The sequence below is a fragment of the Sphaerodactylus townsendi genome, linkage group LG03 (assembly GCF_021028975.2).
Source record: "Sphaerodactylus townsendi isolate TG3544 linkage group LG03, MPM_Stown_v2.3, whole genome shotgun sequence".
NCBI lineage: Eukaryota > Metazoa > Chordata > Lepidosauria > Squamata > Sphaerodactylidae > Sphaerodactylus > Sphaerodactylus townsendi.
The window spans coordinates 3,352,977-3,371,584 of record NC_059427.1 but is presented as its reverse complement, the minus strand read 5'-3'; the positions used below and the strand labels follow the sequence as shown (position 1 = coordinate 3,371,584).

General features: G+C 44.4%; 2 protein-coding genes and 1 pseudogene across 2 annotated transcripts in view; 1 reads left to right on the top strand and 2 right to left on the bottom strand.

The window, feature by feature from the left end:
- The window catches only part of LOC125428531 (zinc finger protein 708-like), a 1,111,878-nt gene that overhangs the window by 179,619 nt on the left and 913,651 nt on the right, over window positions 1-18,608 (top strand). The window lies entirely within an intron of this gene.
- Window positions 1-18,608, bottom strand: part of LOC125428548 (zinc finger protein 420-like) — a 472,581-nt gene that overhangs the window by 351,226 nt on the left and 102,747 nt on the right. The window lies entirely within an intron of this gene.
- LOC125428711 lies at window positions 2,066-12,129 on the bottom strand (annotated as a pseudogene).

Here is an 18,608-nt window from a genome sequence, read left to right as displayed (position 1 = left end):
TTGTCCATCCTTTAATTCACAGGTTGAGTCCCTTTGCCAGCTTATTTTTAAGGGAGCTGGATGGCAAGCCCACATTCCTCGCTTTTGCACAAACCTAGTCCATGGCTCAGTGGCAGAACATCTGCTTGGCACTCAAGAGATCACAGGTTCAATCCCTGGCATTTCCAATTCCAGGAGCATTTTGAGGGAGGTGAAGTGAAACTGAGCAAGGAAACAGATCAAGGATTTGGCCCATGAGAAATAGCAGCTGTCAAATGAGGCACATTCAGCTATTGTTTGTTGTGAAGTTCCTGGCATCTCTTCTTAGGGCTGCCAGCTCTCCTGGGTCAGCTGGGAGTGTACTTGAATTGATTTGGAAGCTAAGGCTATGTTGAACTGTGCAAAGCAGGTCACCATAGAAATCATAGAAACTGACCTGGAATGGACTCCCGGGATCATCTACTCCAGTCTGCCAGTCTGAGTAAACAACCAACCTCCCATTCCACATCTAGATATGCTAGAAGACCATCCTGGCTGCATGCCGGGGCTCATACCACAGATGGGATGTGAAACTCACATTTACAGCTGGAAAGTTTAAACTAGCCTCATATGTTTTGTTTTATTTCCTTAGATCCACTACAGTTCTTTAGGTGATGGTCTCGCAACTTTAAGCCAATAAACAGACACTGAAGTGCTGATCAGTAGTGTTTATTGAAAAGGCATCAAAGCACCACACTTGGCAAAGCCAATTCTGATGAAGCTGGCATTCACAGGCCTCTTTCTCCCCCATAGAGAACCCCCCTCCCATTTCCCCAAGAGTTTGTGAAAAACAGCCTTCGGAGCTAAGGCGCCCCAAGGTCGGCAGCAGATAGCAAGAGAAAGCCACCTGGCTTCCTGCCCCACGAGATAGCGGATGTTAACAAAGTTCCCATGGGACAGGAGGGCCAGGGGAAGCCTAGTTGTCTATAAGCATGTAAAGCCATAAAGTAAAGATCAAGGAAGGAATGCACAGCTGGCAGTGGATACATACAGCAGGCTGGTTACATATATCTTTCTAGCAGTATCAATTTGTTATTTTAAGCAAGTGCCTGGTTCCAGGAATTTATCTGAATCATCTAGATAACACCCCCATGACATTAGGCCTGATTTAGCACAAAAACTCAGGGTGATGATGATAATACTTGGAATGGTTGAGCTTAAGGTTGAAGATCCCTTGCCAACCTGGAAATGAAGAGGTCAAAATCAGAATTTTGTTTTTGTTTTCCTTTTATTAGAACTTATATAGAAATAGAAATTAAAAGTTTTGCAAAGAATAGCACTAGACTGCTTGAAGCATTTTCCTTCTGATGTACCCTTGCCCTAGCTATAGAAAGCTGACAAAAACTCTTTTAATTTTTAAAATTATTTTCTCATTTATAAGAAATATCAAGAATACCAAAAAGATCCAAATAGAATACAAAAAGCAAAAACCCCCCCCAGAAGTCATACAATTAGTATAAAATAATATCCTGTAAGAAAAATCATACTATACTCAAGGCATTTAATTTACTTTCCCTTGCTTATTTAATTACCATTACAATACACCAAATACCATTACAATACTAATAATCACAATACATATTCACTTGGGGGGAAAACCCTAGCCATTAATTTTGTAGCCTACAAAATATGCAAAAAATTAAACTTTTTAAAATTATTTTCGCCACAATTCATAAAATATAGCTTCCATTTCTCCTCAAATTCTACTTATCAAACTCCTGTTCCAGTCTTCAATTAACAAGATAACTTGGCTATTATAGCAAATTATCTCAGATTTTCTTCCCAGTTTTCTAGTTCAGGGCAGTTCTCTGCTTTCAATCTACTTGCAAATATTACTCTGGTTTCAGCTGACATATTGGCAAATGGAAAAGAAGAAGAAAAAGAGTTTGGATTTACATCCCCTTTTCTGCTGTAAGGAGACTCAGAGAGACACCCTCTGAGGTAGGTGGGGATGAGAAAGTTCTGAAGAACTGTGACTAGCTCAAGGTCACTCAGCAGGCTTCATGTGTAGGAGCTTGGGGAACAAACCCAGCTCACCAGATAAGAGTCCGCAGCTCATATGGAGGAGTTGGGAATCAAACCTCGTTCTCCAGATTAGAGTCTACCTGCTTATAACCATTATACCACTCTGGCTCTCAGGAATATACAGAATAGTTCTTGTAATTTCCCTGGTAAATTCTTTGGAAACATTTCTAGTAACATAGTCATTGTAGTCATTTGAAATTTTATTTTTGAGTATCCTTTGCATTTCTGCATAAATTTCCTTCCAAAAATTTTCACTTTTGACCACCACAAGTGATAAGTCTTCTGCTGCAATGAACTCTCCACACTCAAGGCATTTATATAGTTTCCCATATGCTTAGTCTCTTGGATGGGAATGAGAGGTAAAACTTGCAGTAAAGCACTTTCATCATATGAGGTTTTTATGTCATTTCTCCCAGATAGATTTGTCAATTTTGAATTGTGTACCTTCGAGCAAAGTTCTTTGCACACTCCCTGCACTTACATTGTTTCTCTCCTGTGGATTCTTTAGTATTTCACATGATTTTTCTTCACAACAAATGTGTCACTAGACTCCATAGTATATGGTTTCTCTTCAATGTTTATTCGCTCATGAGCAATAAGCATTTCCACACTACAGGAATGTATGTGTTTTCTCCCCTGTGTGTTTATGATGATGTTTATTAAGATATAAATTCTGAGCAAAGCTCTTACTGCACTGTAAGCATTTTTATGGTCTCTCCCCACAGCAGCACTGTTGATGTTCAGTACGTGTTGAACTCACAGGAAAGCTTTTCCATACTCCAAGCATTTATATGGTTACTTCCAAGTGTGGATTCGTTGATAATTAATAAGTGCTGAACTAAGGGTAAAGTTCTTTCCACATTCTAAACATTTATATGGTATTCCCAAGTGTGGATTCATTAATGTTTAGTAAATACTGAACTGTGGATAAAACTCTTTCCACATTCCAAGCATTTATATGGTTACTTGTAAGTGTGTATTCGTTGATGATTAGTAAGTGCTGAACTGTGGGTAAAGTTTTTTCCACACTCCAAGCATTTATATGGTTTTTCCCCAGTGTGAATTCGCTGATGTTTAGTAAGTACTGAACTATGGGTAAAGCTCTTTCCACACTCCAAGCATTTAAAAGGTTTTTCCCCAGTGTGGATTCGTTGATGTTTAGTAAGATCTGAACACTGAGCAAAGTTTTTTCCACACTCCAAGCATTTATATGGTTTTTCCCCAGTGTGGATTCGTTGATGTTTATTAAGATCCGAACACAGAACAAAGCTTTTTCCACACTCCAAACATTTATATGGTTTCTCTCCAGTATGGATTCGTTGATGGTCAATAAGACGTGTACTTCGAGCAAAACTCTTGCCACACTCTGAGCATTTATATGGTTTCTCCCCACTATGGATTCGTTGATGGTCAGTAAGATGTGTACTCCAAGCAAAACTCTTGCCACACTCTGAGCACTTATATGGCTTCTCCCCAGTGTGCATTTGCTGATGTTTAGTAACACGTGAACTCGCAGAAAAGCTCTTTCCACATTCCAAGCATTTATATGGTTTCTCCCCAGTATGGATTCGTTGATGGACAGTAAGCACTGAACTATGAGCAAAGCTTTTTCCGCACTCCAAGCATTTATATGGTTTCTCCCCAGTGTGGATTCGCTGATGTCGAGTAAGATGTGAACTCCGAGCAAACCTCTTTTCACACTCCAAGCATTTGTATGGTTTCTCCCCAGTGTGCATTTGTTGATGTTTAGTACATTGTGAACTCGCAGCAAAGCTCTTTCCACACTCCAAGCATTTATATGGTTTTTCCCCAGAGTGGATTCGTTGATGGACAGTAAGCGCTGATCTTTGAGCAAAGCTCTTTCCACACTCTAAGCATTTATAGGGTTTCTCCCCCGTGTGGATTCGTTGATGTTGAGTAAGTTGCGAACTCCGAGCAAACCTCTTTTCACACTCCAGGCATTTGTATGGTTTCTCCCCAGTGTGGATTCGTTGATGGTTAGTAAGATCCGAATTTTGAGCAAAGTTTTTTCCACACTCCAAGCAACTATATGTTTTGTCACCAGTGAGGATTCGTTGATGAGCAGCAAGGTTGCAAGTCTTGGCACAGCTCTTTCCACATGCCAGGCATTTATCTGTCTCCCCTTTGCGGATTCGATGTCCAGGAACATCTCCCTTTAAACCAAAGCTGGTTCCCCATTCAAAGCACCTATCTGGTTTCTCAGTCATGTTAATTTTTCTTTGCTGGGATTCAGCACCCTGAGAAACACAACATACATTCCTACTCTTGCATTTTATTTCTGTTTTTCGTTTCTGCTGCTTTTTATCATATAAGAGGTGTTGCAGATCTCCACTGGACTTGTTCGGTAGAATATTGTCCTCTGGAAAAAAGAGAAAAGACTGGTAAGAGCTTCAAGCAAAAGCGGAATAAAGCGAGGAAAACATTAACTGTTCTTCATGACGATGGAATCAGAATCATTTGAAGGGGAAACAAATTGTGCCTCGTTTTAACCAGCTGTTCATGCTTCCTTGGAGGATAATTCTAGCAAAGACAAGATAGCTTTACAGAACCTCTATGTTCAGAGGCAGTGTTCTCTGAAGAGTGGTGATTTGTGTCTGGCTCCTCTTCTTGCGAACCTTCCAGGAACTCTACTTGGCCACTGTGTGAAATGGGAGGCTGGGCTAGAGTGACATCTGTCCAATCTCTTCTTGTATGTAAATGGAGGGCCGACTGCATTTACTGGAGGGGGAGTTTGGAGCAGAGCTTTACATCCCAATTATGGAGACCTAATCTGAGCTTCAAAGGTTCTTTCCATCCCTAGGCAGGTTTGGCCTCCCAAGCCACGTGTTCTGTGACTCTACTGGCAGAGCTGAAGCAGGTGTTCATAGAATCATAGAGCTGGAAGGGACCACAAGGGCCATCAAGTCCAACCCCCTGCTATGCAGGAACACACAATCAAAGCACCCCTGACAGATGGCCATCCAACCTCTGTTTAAAAACCTCCAAAGAAGGAAACTCGATAACACTCCGAGGCAGTGTATTCCACTGTCAACAGCCCTAACTATCAAGAAGTTCCTCAAATGTTTAGATGGAATACCTTTTTCTGCACCTTGAACCCATTACTCCTTGTCCTAGTCTCTGGAGCAGCAGAAAACAAGCTTGCTCCCTCTTCAACATGACATCCCTTCAAATATTTAAACATGGCTATCATGTCACCCCTTAACCTTCTCTTTGACAAACTAAACATATCCAGCTCCCTAAGCCTCTCTTCGTACGGCATGGATTCCAGACCTCTTAACATTTTGGTTGCCCTGTGTCAGCTTCTCAATATCCTTCTTTGAATTGCGGTGCCCAGAACTGAACACAGTATTCCAGGTGATGTCTGACCAATGCAGCAAAAGAGTACTATTACGTCCCTTGATCTAGATACTATACTTCTATTGATGCATCCTAGAATTACATTGGCTTTCTTGGCTGCTGCATCACACAGCTGACATGTTCAACTTGTGGTCTACTAAGACTCCCAGATCCCAGTAAGACCTTAAAGCAAATGCCGAATCAAGTAATGAAGACCATTAATTGCTCTTCACAACAACATAATTGGAATCACTTGAAGGGGAGACAAATTCTAAGAACATAAGAACGAGCCTTCTGGATCAGACCAGAGTCCATCTAGTCCAGCACTCTGCTACTTGCAGTGGCCCACCTGGTGCCTTTGGGAGCTCACATGCAGGAGGTGAAAGCAATGGCCTTCTGCTGCTGCTGCTCCCGAGCACCTGGTCTGCTAAGGCATTTGCAATCTCAGATCAAGGAGGATCAAGATTGATAGTCATAGAATCGATCGACTTCTCCTCCATAAATCTGTCCAACCCCTTTTAAAGCTATCCAGGTTAGTGGCCATCACCATCTCCTGTGGCAGCATATTCTGCCCTGTTTTAACCAGTTGTTGATGCTTGCTTGGAGGGTAATTACATCAGAGACCAGGTAGCCAAGTGGAACCTCCATGTTTAGAGGCAGTATTCTCTGAAGAGGGATGCTTTGGTTCTGGCTCCCATTGTTGTGAATCTTCTAGGGACATTACCTGTGAAATGGGAGGCTGGGCTAGAGTGTCCAATCTCTTCTTGTTCACGAATGGTGGACTGACTGCATTCACTGGAGAGGGAGTTTGGAGCAGAACTCTACATTTCAGCTATGGAAACTCAATCTGAGTCCCAAAGGTCTGCTCTACCCACAGGCAAATTTGGCCTCCTAGGCCACCTATTCTGTCACCCTGCTGGCAGGGCTGAGGCAGGTGGCAACTAGAGACTGGTCATTTCCAGCGGGGGAGGGATGAGGCAGGGTGGTTCATCTGAGGAATGCCCCCCCTTGAATCTCACCTGAAGCATACATTCCTATCTGTTTGAAGCCAGAACAAAATAGGTCTTTCCAACCAGGCTTTAATTTGGGGGCTGATCTTCATCTAGAAAACTTCATCTAGAAAAATCCTGCTTTTCTTGGTTGGTTCTTGTTCCCCCTCATTTTATTGGATTTCTGAGTCATGCCTAAGTGTCAAGATCCTGCTTGTAAGACCTTATATGACTACTCTATGGGGTTCCATCTATTTGTGCCTTTTCCTGCTGCTTCCATCTAGTTAGGACAGGTCTCCTGCCAGGAGGTTGGCAGCCAAGGGTTAATCTGCCAAACCCAGCTGTGATGGGAGGGGGAAGCTGGGACTTCTCTTTCTGCTTCACTTTGAGATAGCTGGGAAGCAAGCATTCCTGCTCTCTGCTGCTAGGCAACATGATCACACTGCTAGTCAAAGCTATTCCCAGATCTTTGAGTTTCTCACCAGATGGTACAGTGTGGGGGAGGGATGAGCTCACCCTATATCTCTGATTATTTTTCCTACGTTTCTCAGAACTGGCTTTGGACTGTTTGGTGCCCTGCTTTGCTGACTATTAGGGTTGATCTGTTCAGGATTGCTCTCAGGCAACTGGATTGCTCTCAGGATTGCACTGAGGCAACTCAGTGGTTATTTTACACTCTTCTTGGCTTCTGGCTTTTATGAACTGATCATATTAATAAATGTGGGCAAACAATATATTAATAAACCAATGTGTATAAAAATCAACAAAGGTTTCTTTCACACTGAAGAAAGCTTTCCTGGATGTTGCCTTTTGAGGAATCCCTCCATTCTCCTGTCCATAAAATGTAGCCATAGAAACATGGTAGTTTCTTCCACCACACAAGGAAGCAGATACCTGCTGATCTCTTTCTTTCTTCAGGGGCCTGGTGAAGTGGATCTCCTGCTTCTTCCAGTGGGGATATGGAATCAGGTTTGGGAACCAAAAGTCTTTCTATAGAGGAAAAAAAAGACCATTTATCCTCAGACATCCCAACTATAAGAAATATTCAGATTTTTAAACCAGGCGATCTGAATCTTACCTACTCACAATGGCAAAAAAGGAGAAACCAAATATTTTAAACGCCTGAATGGTACGCACAAAGGGAGAGAAGGGGATTCTGCTTGGATTCAGGTATTCAACGATAAAACATCACACCGATTTTTGTATAGCCCCCCCCCCCCCCCCTCTGGATTGGAACAGATCAGTTGAGCAATTACAGTCTATCTTCCTCTATAAGATCTTTGGAGTGCCCCACTGTGTACCATATGCAGTCTTGTGCCCGGAATCTGGACAACATTTTCTAGAAACCAGGGCATTGATGCTTACATTTAAGTATTGGATTAGACTGTGTTTTAACATGGAATCCAACAGTCTAATTTATACAGCATTGCCAGATCTACAGTCTTCAGAGTGGTGGTTGCTTGTAATAACTAAATTATCTTTGCTTGGCCTATCTCTAGAAGCCGTCCTTATGCTTCCCCTGAAAGAGATCCTGAGTGCTGTCAAAAGGAGGCTTTTTGACCAAGAACAACAATTTCTCATAAATCAAGCCAGGAAGACTTGTTCTCCTCTCAGTCTTGGCATTCTGCCCAAATTAGGACAGAGGACTAGATACTTGCCATTTTTGACAGAGCCCAAACATAGGTGGATAATAACAAGGGCCAGATGTAATGCATTCCCCACTGCTTTGTTCTTTGGTCAATTACAGAACATTCCAACTCATGACAGACACTGTCCTTAGTGTTTGAACACACCTGAAACTCTTGTGCATATCCTTTTCATCTGCCCCAATACTTAATGTTAAGACATACCATTCCTGCCCTTGTGTCTGACTCCATGTTAAAGAACCTCTATAATTTAAAGCTGGTACCATCTTTTTATGGCAAGTGCTTAAGATGTGTAACTCGTCACCTTAATGATACCAATCTCTATCTCATGTTCGTTCTGTATCTGATTTTAAACTCCTTTCATATTTCTCTTTTATATTTTTCTACTTAATGCCTAATAAAGGTTTTGTTGAATGTAAATAGAGCCAAACTTCATCTAGAAAAATCCTGTTTTTCTTGGTGGGTTCTTGTTTCACCTCATTTTACTGAGTTTGTGAGCTGTGCCTAAGGGTCAGGATCCTGCTTGTAATGACTATGGGATTCTAGCTACTTGTGCCTTTTCCTGCTGCTTCCATCAAATTAGGACAGGACTCCTGCCAGGAGAGTGGCAGCCAAGGGTCATCCTGCCAAACCCAGCTGTGATGGGAGGGGGAAGCTGGGGCTTATCTGTCTGCTTCGCTTTCAGGTAGGTGGGAAGTGAGCATTCCTGCTCTCTGCTGCTAGGCAACATGATCACACTGCTAGTCAAAACTATTCCCAAATCTTACCAGATGGTACCGTGGGCAGGGTAGGGGTGGGGGGGATGAGCTCATCCGATATCTCTGATGATTTTTCCCATGATTCTCAGAACTGGCTTTGGACTGTTTGGTGCTCTGCCTTGCCAACTATTAATAAAGATTTCTATTATCAATATCAGAATCTGGTAAATGTCCAAAGTCAGTCGACCTAACACTAAGCATACACTAGTGTAAGTTGAATGAATATGGCAGAAGGACCACAGTACTTCCCTTCTTCCCCCTCCATCCCACACAGATTCTCCTCAATTCCCATGGGAGGTTGTAATGTCCTCAGGGAAAGAAAATGTCTTTCTGAACTTTGTAAAATGCCAACTGAGAGCCCTATTCAAATACAAATATTATTATCATCATTCTTTAAAATGCTCGTTTTCAAGGCTTCCTTGAAAGGCCAAAGATGAGGTCTCACTGACATCCCATAAACTGTTTTGGAGGACAACCCTCCTCCTGCCCTGCTTTCAAATGATTTTTCCTGCATTCAAGATTTTGTTCCCACTGAAGAACACTGAGTTTGCTCAATCCTCAAAGAGAAATCAAGGGTGAGCCTTCCTCCTCTGTTGTGTTCCTGTTTCGTTACAAATCAATATTTTAGCTTATACACTTTTACTGACAGAGTCCAGTAATTGTGCAGAACCCCCTTCCTTTCCTGCATTTGGACCTTCTACATTCCCTTAATAAGAGTCTCCACTGAAAGAGTCGTTACTGGTGGTGGTGGAAAATGCCAGTAAGTCACAGACAAACTATGGCAAATTTGTTAGATTTTCAAGGTCAGAGACTGGAAGAAGTGATTAGCCATTGCCTTCCCCTGCACAGCATCCCTGGGATTCCTTGGTGGTCTCCCAGCTAAGTACCAACCAGGACTGACCCTGCCTAGCTTCTGAAAGCTGCAGAGATCAGGCTAGCCTAGGCCATCTAGATCAGGGTTGGGGTCCTACTTAGAAGGACTTCTGCCTTCACCATCCTTGAATCAGGGTAAAGGAGAGCCTTACCCAGAGAGGCCACATTCTGATAATTTTCCTCCATGACTTCCTTGTGAAGCTGTCTTTGGTCTGAATCCAGCAGAGCCCACTCCTCCTCAGAGAAATAAACAGACACCTCCTCAAAGGTCACCAGACCCTGAAATGGGAAACAAACAAATACTTCTTTCTCTTCAGAGATAATGTAAGAAATTTTCCCCTTCTAAGGCCAGTCCAAAAGGAATATTATAAATTTTCAGTGTCCACGGTGTGAACCTCCATGAAATGTTGTCATTTTCTACCCAGTGAGTAGCACAGATTGCAGCCAAGATAAGAGATGGGACAGATTTTCCTGGGCCGGGGGAGGGGTGGGTGAGAAGAGGCACCTGGGGCAAGAGCCAGAGTTCCACACTTACCCAACCAGGCTGCACGGAATCTGCTTTCTCTCTGCCCCAGCTAGATGGCAAAGAATGTAGGGCACCACCTGGATGGATGAGAAGGTAAATGGAAGGCATTCTGTATTTTCTGAGTACTTTAATCCCCATGGAGACAATAAGATTCTTCCTCTCTTGGCTCATAGTTGCAACTATCCTTGTATCCTGACTTCAGAATACTTATTTCATTCCATATTTACAAAAGTGGTGTATTGTTCAATGGTACATAATTCACAGAATTAACAAAGAACAATTCTGAACTGCAAAGAGGAGGCAGTGGTAAATCAATTAGAGAAATGCAGCTACCAAATCCCAGAATTTGATGGCACATGGGCAGAACTAGAACCTATGGAAAAAGGTAGCCTTGCTATTGGTGAAGTATTAATAGTTTGACATTCAAGCTAGGCGACAATGATGTGAGATACCACTGACCTATTATCTTCTTTGTATTTGCATTGGATTTATACCCCCCCACACACACCTTCTGTCCTGTAGGGAGGGGCTTACAAACTCCTTTCCCCAGAACAGACATCTTGTGAGATAGGTGGGCTGAGCTGAATGAACTGGGACTAGCCCAAGGTCACCCAACAGGAATGTAGGAGTGGGGAAACAAATCTGGTTCTCCAGATAAGAGTCTGTCGCTCATGTGGAGGAATGGGGAATCAAACCGGTTCTCCAGATTAAGATCCTTCAGTCTTAACCACTATACAGCACTGGCTCCCTAGAGTACATTTCAATATAAGTATTCCAGTCCAGTCCACATGGGATCATCCTAGCCGACTTAATACCTTAATCCCTTTCAGACAACGAACAATCCAGGTTAGATCAGTTTAGGTATTTGTGATGAAAGTTACCAGGTGCTTGACAGAGATGGGACTATATGGGAAATGGTTCTGATTGGCAAAAATAGCCACTAACACCAGAGAGGAGGGTTTGCTTGGGACTGGAGAAAGGAAGCTGGCTTAGGTACAACTCCAGTTAGCATAAATATCAGTTTTCAGGGGAAAACTATAGGAAATTGGGTGGGGGTTAAGTACTTCTTCAGCTTATTGCTACCAGAGAGAACTCTGCACAGACTCTGATGAACCAGCTTACAGCATATGTTTACCTCAGTTAGTACAACTGTACTGCTTGTCATTTGAGTATCTCAGCGTTGTTGTTGCTCTGTGCTTTCACTAGTACTGTCTTTGTCCTATATATAAAAAGTTATTGATAATAATAATAATCACAGAGTGTCACATTCACAGAGAATGATGGGCCCAGTGACATCATAGTGCTGAAAATTAGTGTTTACAAAAACATTTTTGACAAAAAATAAAACCCAAAGACTTTTTTTCCCAACAAAACTTTTGTACACTGGCTGTTAATACCGAGTCACACAGAACACAATTTTCAAATCACCCAACTCCTGACTTCTACCATCATCCATTTAAGACCTGTGATCTCTGACTGCTCCTTACTTGTTGAAAACTGGGTACCAAAAAGTTCTTTAGTTAAAAGCATTGGAGGTTAGTATTTGTTTATATTTGATTTTTATCCTGCTATTCCCTGCTGTGTCTGGCTCAGAGCTGCTCACAATAGTACAAAAAATAAAATTAAAATTCTAACAAACAATAACATGCTAAATAATATTACAACATAACAGTTCCACAAAGTTTATAGTTTTGTAAGCCTTTTTATTGCCCCAATGCACTCTATTCCCAATTTCTAACATGGCCCATCATCATTTGAGTTTGGAGCAGCTTGGCCCCAATTTGCCATACTGTGTTTATCAAATTATCTTGGAGTGATCTTAAACCAATTCTGCAGCCCACCTACTCTCAAGGAGGACATGCGTTGGAAGCGACACCCTTTTTGTTCTTACCTGGAAAAGCAGCTCTGTGGTAATGCTCCTGCACGATTTGCTCCTGCACCTGAAACAAAAGAGGGTGTCAAGAAAGGGGAGGCAGATGAGAAAAGAAAGAGGGAAAAAGCAGGCTGTGGGCTGCAAAAAGTTGGGGTAATTCACATCAATTTCAAGAGGATCCTTGATCATATTCTATGACCCTCCCACTACCTACATGAATCTCTCTTACCTGCTGGTCCCACTTCTTGTTCTCTGCCTGGCTCAAGAGGAACCCTTCTCCCAGGGACACCGCCTGGGAACTGGTCTCAGACCCACATTCTCTGACCCATTTCTCCATCTCCAGGGGCAGGACTGCCAGGAACTGCTCCAGGATCACCAGATCCAGCATCTCCTTCTTGGTGTGCCTTTCTGGCTTCAGCCACTGATGGCAAAGGTGGTGGAGTCGGCTGCAAACCTCCCGGGGACCCTCAGTCTCCTGCCTGAACTGTTCACGCTGCACATCTGGAGGGAAGCCATTGTTGTCTCTCAGGCTCTTCTGCATTGTCTCTTCCCACAGTTCCCTTCTGCTCCTGGCCTCAGAGGCATCAAGACCTTCTCCTGATTCAGGGACAGCAGAAGAGCCTCCACCTGGACCAATGGATCACCTTCCACTTCTATCAGATTCTTTTGTACAGGCAAGTGCCAAATCTAAGACCTCCTGCAAACCACAAATCGATTTTGGAATTGAGATTTCAAAGACACACAAAAATGCACAAATGTGACATCTCCCTCTGAAGAAGTGAGCTCTGATTCATGGAAGACCATATTAGAATTCAGGGTGTTAGACCTCTGGACGTCTGATACATTGGTAAGACAGATAAAGTCTGAAATGAGCGGATAAGTAGTAGGAGGGACGAAGAAGGAGGAGGAGGAGGAAGAGTTTGGATTTATATCCCCCCTTTCTCTCCTATAGGAGACTCAAAGGGGTTTACAATCTCCTTGCCCTGTGAGGTGGGTGGGGCTGAGAGAGCTCCGAAAAGCTGTGACTAGCCCAAGGTCACCCAGCTGGCATGTGTGGGAGTGCACAGGCTAATCTGAATTCCCCAGATAAGCCTCCACAACTCAAGCAGCAGAGCTGGGAATCAAACCCGGTTCCTCCAGATAAGAGTGCACCTGCTCTTAGCCACTAAGTAGTACAGTGGCTAGAATGTCAGGTTAGGCTAGCAGGATGCAGGATTGAATCCCCACTCTGCCATGCAAGCCAGCTCAGTGACCTGGGGCCAAGAAGTAGCCCACAGAAAACAAACTAGTATGCTCCTGGTTATTCTGATCTTCATCCTTCCAGGGATCAAGCAAAAAGGCTTTCTAAAAAGGTCATCCACTGCTTAATAGAAACATCGGTAACTGTATAGTAAAGATTCCTGAAGCCTTCACTGAAACTGGATGCCAATTTACACCATAGGAGACAGATAAGGAGGGCGGAGCTGCTTAAAGTCCCAGAGGAACTGGGTGGCCCCAATCCTGCCACTGGAGAAGATCCAAACTGTAGCTGGGTTTCTTCGGGGAAACCAACAGAGCTGCAGAGGAGTTGGAGAAAGGGAAGGGCTGTTTTGAGCTCTGAAGGGCTCCAACATGATTGCTTTTGTAGTTTTTTACTACCTGGGCAGTGGAGAAATCTAAATATGCTAACAAGTTTGAAGAGGACGGCATGCCCAGAAAAAACGAGGCTTTTGAAGGGTACCTTTAATTCCAGAGTTGATCTTTATAGGGTGCTTCTGGTCTGGAAAGTTAAACTCCTCGACGGTCCATGTTTTAAAGTTCTGGCTGGGTTTTTCAATGCTCAATTTTAATTAGCAACTCTTAGCTTTTTAAGTTTTTTTAAAATTAAGTTTTGCTTTTTAAGCCACCTCAGGCAGGTTCTCTGGAGAGGCAGCAAAAAAACCCCTCTCTTGATGAATAAATTCAAATGTTTGTCTTGTAAGAAAGCAAAGCAGTTTGTGGCAGACTTGAGAAACCTCAGTCTGGTTTGCTGACTCCTTCAGAAGGGACCAGATTGTCCCAAGCGTCCCAGACTGCAAGAGGAGACTGTATTTTAGCCAAGGCTGCAGAAGCGTATCAAGTGTCAGAAGTCGCCCAGAAAAGATCTGCTAGAAGAGTGAAGAGGAGGAAACACCCCCCCTCACCTCTGGTCTTTCAGAACAGCAACCAAAAGACCTGCAGGCTTTTTTGGGACCTCGACAGCCCCACAACAAAGGCAGGCTGATGGGAAGGATGAGAGGCTGTTTTGCTGGACTTGGGAGGCAGCAGCCAAAGGCGCAGAAGGAGCCCAGAGGAGCAGAAGGTGCAGCAGAGACCGGAGGAGGATTCCCAGGAAGGGACATCTCAGACTCCGGGGAAGAAGGAGAAGAAGAGCAGCTGCCAGGGTGCCAGTTGGGGGAGGGGAAGGTCTGCAATCCGGGCCCCCCCAGGGGTTCAATCATGAGGCTTAGTTAATATTCTTGATGCACTGGGGAGTTGGGGGGAGGGCATGGGGGGTCTTGCAGGGTTTTTTTGCAACACCCCCAATGCAGCCAAAACCCCCAGATTGTTCCACTCTCAAAACGGAGACATGTTTTGCACAGCAAATCTTCCTCTATTGCTTACCTACTTCTTTATTTTCAAAGAAAATCCGCCAATGATGCCCCGCCTCCCCTCCACTCATCGGCATCAGCCAACCACCTGGCAGCTGGGACAGGGAAGCCGGAAGTGATTGTGCAAGGAGGGGTGGTTTTCTTGAGCTGTGCCTCTCTAGGAATTGCGACTCTTTCCCTTTAACTCTTGAATGGAGTTTCGCAAAGAGTACCTCCAAGCAAGAGTCTTTCGAGGGAAGGGTGGAGGCGGTGACTGGGTGAAAGCCAGGTCCAGGTGATTTTAAACCGATGATTTTTACAATCATGTGAAATGACACCATGACACCACGATCCTGCAGAGCAGGCCTTAGTCTGTAGACAGCAGCACAAAAACCACGCATCCAATGAGACCGGCCAGATCTTGGGGGTTTTCAAGAGTCAAAGCACTTTGATGAAGAATCACGCATAAACTCATGCTGCAATGCAGGTGTAGCCAGGGGTTCCAGATGTTTGTGCTTGATTTTGTTGTAGGTAGTAGTCCCCCTGCTGGCTTCTTGCAGAGCGATGCTCCAAGAAGGGTTAACGAGAGAGACCTTGGGTGGCTGGGGGGGTGGGGTGAACTGAGAGTCAATTTTCCGTTCAGGCGCCCCCCCCCCCGCCCCCCGCAATGCTACCCCGGGAAGGCGGCGGTGAATTTTCCCAGGCGTAGCAGCATTTGCACCCTCCTTCATCTGGTGAGTGAGAAATGCGTGGAGTAGTGGTGGGGAGGCAAATTCCAAGCGCTTTTGCACAGGGGGGCAAGTAGCAACGTATGGAGACATAAGGCAGGGAGGGGAAGGCTTTGGGGGCAGGAGAAGGAAAACCCAAAAGAAGGGTTGTTGTGGGTTTTCCGGGCTGTGTGGCCGTGGTCTGGTAGCTCTTGTTCCTAACGTTTTGCCTGCATCTGTGGCTGGCATCTTCAGAGGTGTATCCTATCACAGAGGGAAGTCTGCTACACACTGTGTCCAGTGAGAAGGGAATGTTTCAGTGGGGTATATATTGTCCATGTCCCAGGGTGGGGAACCAATCAGTAAGTGCTTGGGTGGAACTTGGTATGCAAAAGTGTGGTTGACAGTATGCAGGCGAAACATTAGGAACAAGATCTACCAGACTACGGCCACACAGCCCAGAAAACCCACAACTACCAGTTGAATCTGGCCGTGAAAGCCTTCGACAATGCACCAAAAGGGGTTTGCATGCCATAGACCTGAACCCTTTGCAGATTCTCCAGGAGGTTTCTCTGCCCCCACCCTCCCCAATCAGGTCCTTTGCCTTTTATAATATGCGGCGCAGGGGGGTGGGGGTGGGGGAGAGAGACACGACATTTGCCTTTTATAATATACAAGAGATCTGGGGGACAACTTTTGGTTAGGGAGTGAGGCTAGGACCTGGGAGATCTAGGTTGGAACATGTAACCTACTTATCTTTGGCCACATCAATCTCCATGGGAGACCTAGGAAACAGGGGCGAATCTAAGTAAACTAAGCCCGTATTAAATCTGGAGTTTGGTGCCGCCCTACCCTACTCCCAGGTATGGACGACTCACCCTCCTACAATGACTAAACAAATGATTTTGCGGACCATCTAAATGCGAAAATACCTCCCACTACCAGCAAAATATGCATGGCTTTCTACCCACCAACTCTCTTTCCTAATTGTGTCTCCCTCACAATTCAACCCTATGAGGTAGGGTTGTTAGCCTGAGGAAACAGCCTCCAAGCTTAGTGCGGGTGGGAATTAACTTTTAAGTACATGTAAATCTCACGTTTTCACAAATTCTATCCAGTTTTAATAAGCAAATATCAGCATCATCTCTCATAAATCGCCTCCTACCCCCAGCAAAATAGGTGCATGGCTCTCTCCCTACCACTTTCCTAATTGTGTCCTCGCCACTCAACTCCTGTGGGAGGTAGGGTCAAGCTAGCCTTTGAGAAACAGCTCCAAGCCAGTGTACACAAATTAAATCTTAAGCCATTGTAAATCTCTCACATGTCACCCCCCCCATCCAAGGTTGCCTACCAAGCAAACACTCAGCAATCATCTTCAGTTCTGCCGCTGCTTCTGGGCTCCCTGCCCATTTTGCTCTTTCCTTCCGCGGGTTTCCGCCTGCCGGGGAGAAGTTAGCTTCTGAGAAATGCCACACTTAACTTCAGCGCGACAAGGCATGCTGGGTTAGAGGGAGGGGAGGCGGAGCTCCCCAGTCCTGCTCCTAAGAGGCCTATGGGACTTCAAATTCCCCGCCCCCTGGATACTCCAGGCCATCAGACAGAGTATGTTTACGACAGGCACTGGGAGCAGTGGGCTGCTTCAGCGCCTGCTTTCTAGGCTTTGCTCAATCCCTCGCTGTGTAGGAGGATGTTCTGGCGGCTTCAATGCGATCTTCAATCGATGCGCCCGGGGACAAGGGGTACCCCATGTCCCTAGGCAGGAACGCCAGTGACATATAGTGAACATATATATGCAGCACAACTCAATTGTAATAAAATCTCTTAAAGCGCTGCAAGCAAAGAAAAAGCCTGGGAATAGCTGCTACCACTAACAGTGTCCAATAATGAAAGAATAGCAAGAAAGTCCAAACTATTAATCTGGCTATAATTCTCCTTCTCTCATCTGGCCTTCTGCATCTGATGTAGCTGCTGCAGGTCTTTCCTCAATTTGGGCCTGTAAACAAAATAAGTAATTCTCTCAATTGAACTGTAGGCCTTCCTTCTATTGCAGGCCAGATCAACTGAGGAGGGTGGAGCTCTTGCAGTTGGTAATAAGTAAGCAAGCTTACCAACTGCACATGCTCAGTGAGCTCTAATCCCCTGGGCCCTAAGATCCAAACAAAACAAAAATACTAATATGGCATGGGTTACAAACAGTCACCCCAAATCTTGCTGGGTGGACCTAGGGCAGTCAGCGGGACACAGAAACCATAAAGCTGGAAACCATACAGAAACCAAGCAGCCCTCTGCACAATGCAGGAAATTCACAGCAACCTTCCACCCCACTTCCCCAGTGGTCCCTGCTCTTTCTCCAGCTAACCTACCTCATAGGAGGGTTGTTTGGAGGATAAGTGCGGGGCGGGGGATGTTGCAAGCTGTCTTGAGTCTCACTCAGAAAGTCACACCCATAAAAATAAATGAAGGAAAAAAAAAATTCCAGCGCCTAATAAGGTGATAAAATGGCCATACATCATTTGTACCTCTAAAAACTCTCTCTCTTTGTTCATTTTATTGACTATCGGGTAAGTGGTTTTACCACAGCTGTGCTCCTTCCTCCTTCTTCACGTCTCAACTTTCACGGGTTACACAGAAGAAGCACACAAGGTCAAACCTTAAGATCATGGCCTGAACTACCTGTTTTTTTCCACCCTCCTGTAGCATTTTTGCAGTATCTGGTTCTCACTGTACCTGTTCAGTGTTTTTGTTTCAGTTTAGTTGGTCATAATAAAAGTTGGATTTTGTCCTTGTTTACTACACTGGCAGTCTCTGACCCAGTTTCTTATTATTATGGGTTTACATAACTTCGATGTATCTTAAATAGACTTGACCTCCTCTGCTCTTTTTTCCCCATTTCATTCTTCTCTTGAATAACTTCCTGATTTTCCAGAACCTCCCTCTTCTGAAATAAAATACTGTGTGGGGATTTATATAAATGCTCAAATTAATAGCAGGAGGAGTGGAAAATCAAACCCGGTTCTCCAGCTTGAGTTCACCTGCTCTTAACCACTACACCATGCTGACTCTCCACCTGCAGTGCTTTCTGCAACCATGGACTTTGGAATACTTACCTGCTGTACTTTTGGTGTGTGTGATTGGCCCAAGGTCATCAACAGCCTTCCATGGTAGAATGGAAATTCGACCCTCCCCTGATGGCCTCAGGGCAGCTCACAACATATTCATGACAGCATTCACAACTCATAAAAACATAA